Genomic DNA, 1,751 nt, shown 5'->3' on the forward strand with positions numbered 1-1,751 from the left:
CTAAGTATTTAATATCTAGGTGTTTTATGGGAATGTGGATTTTTTGGATCAATTTGAGAAGTAATTTTGATAGGTAAAACTTGATTTTTTTGTGTCACGTAGGGCGGGGTGCTGGTCTTGACTACAACACTGCTACATGGCTCCTCTGTTGCATGTCCTCCCCCACCCACCTTCTTTCCATCCCCTTTTCTGTTGCATTTCTTTCAAAATAAAAGCCACTAGTGGCAAAAAGGTGAAGTTTATGCTATGTAAGGACAGGAGACAAGATGTTTCCATCCCTGAAATTATGATGCACAGAATCACATATCTAAGTCTAAACTATGTTACAGAAAGTAAATACAATAAAAACATGCTTTATCTGTGGCATTGTTCATTAAAATGGCACATTTCTAATGTATTAAAATTAAATACGATCGGTTCACTTAATGATATTGTATTAGTGATTAGGTAATGCATTCAGCAAGTACTTTTACTTTTAGTAGTATTTTTAAAAGCCAGTACTTTTTTACTTTTACTTAAGTAAAATGTTAATGTGGTACTTTGACTTTTACTTGAGTACATTTTTTGAGTACTTTCTCCACCACTGCCCGTGGCAACTGTTCAGCTGTGTGAGACACCTGGGTGGGCATGAACCACCAACCTATTGGTTAACAGCTGAATGCCCTAACCGAATGCACCAGAGAGACAATGATCTGCAGCATATTGCGACTCACACAAGTGCCACATCACTCGCCAAAAATCCTGGCGTCCCATAGTGTTCTTACCACAGGTCAAAGGTCAAAAATCGAGCAATCCGAAAGTTTCCTTCCGTAAACATGTTTTTCATGCCTCCATCATGTACTGAAGCAAAACTTTCCAAAAGTCTCTGTCAATAATTTCAGATGTTGTCCATTGTAACACAATCAGAGCAAGTCAACCTCAGGACACCTGTTGCCTTTTCTAGAATAAAGACGCACGTCCCTGGGTGGGCTCGAACCACCAACCTTTCGGTTAACAGCCGAACGCGCTAACCGATTGCGCCACAGAGACAATGTACTGCTCAATGTTTCTGCTCACACAAACGCCACTTCTCTCGCCAAAAATCCTGGCTTTCCATAGTGTTCTTACCACAGTGTTCTTACTACAGGTCAAATGTCAAAAATGGAGCAATCCAAAAGTTTCCTTTGGTCAAGCATGTTTTCATGCCTCCATCACGTCTTTCCAATATGATCCAGGATTTTAGGATGTTGTCCAACAATCAGTGCAAGTCAAGCTCAGAACATCTGTTGTCCTTTCCAGAAGAGAGACTCACGTCCCTGGGTGGGCTTGAACCACCAACCTCTCGGTTAACAGCCGAACGCGCTAACCGATTGCGCCACAGAGACAATGTACTGCTCAATGTTTCTGCTCACACAAACGCCACTTCTCTCGCCAAAGATCCTGGCTTTCCATAGTGTTCTTACCACAGTGTTCTTACTACAGGTCAAATGTCAAAAATGGAGCAATCCAAAAGTTTCCTTTGGTCAAGCATGTTTTCATGCCTCCATCACGTACTCAATCAAGTCTTTCCAAGGTGATCCGATATTGTAGGATGTTGTCCAACAATCAGTACAAGTCAAGCTCAGAACATCTGTTGTCCTTTCCAGAAGAGAGACTCACGTCCCTGGGTGGGCTTGAACCACCAACCTCTCGGTTAACAGCCGAACGCGCTAACCGATTGCGCCACAGAGACAATGTACTGCTCAATGTTTCTGCTCACACAAACGCCACTT

The 1,751-nt window shown here is 42.3% G+C and overlaps 3 non-coding genes across 3 annotated transcripts; all 3 read right to left on the bottom strand.

The window, feature by feature from the left end:
- Positions 1–955: 955 nt before the first annotated feature.
- On the bottom strand, positions 956–1,029 carry trnan-guu (transfer RNA asparagine (anticodon GUU)). Its single transcript has one exon. It is a non-coding gene; the product is annotated as a tRNA-Asn (tRNA).
- A 261-nt stretch (positions 1,030–1,290) lies between these two features.
- trnan-guu (transfer RNA asparagine (anticodon GUU)) lies at positions 1,291–1,364 on the bottom strand. The gene has a single exon. It is a non-coding gene; the product is annotated as a tRNA-Asn (tRNA).
- Positions 1,365–1,637: 273 nt separating this feature from the next.
- trnan-guu (transfer RNA asparagine (anticodon GUU)) lies at positions 1,638–1,711 on the bottom strand. The gene has a single exon. It is a non-coding gene; the product is annotated as a tRNA-Asn (tRNA).
- Positions 1,712–1,751: the final 40 nt, after the last annotated feature.

The sequence above is a fragment of the Poecilia latipinna genome, unplaced genomic scaffold (assembly GCF_001443285.1).
Source record: "Poecilia latipinna isolate Pla-1442-1.1 unplaced genomic scaffold, P_latipinna-1.0 Scaffold350, whole genome shotgun sequence".
In the NCBI taxonomy this organism is placed as follows: Eukaryota; Metazoa; Chordata; class Actinopteri; order Cyprinodontiformes; family Poeciliidae; genus Poecilia; species Poecilia latipinna.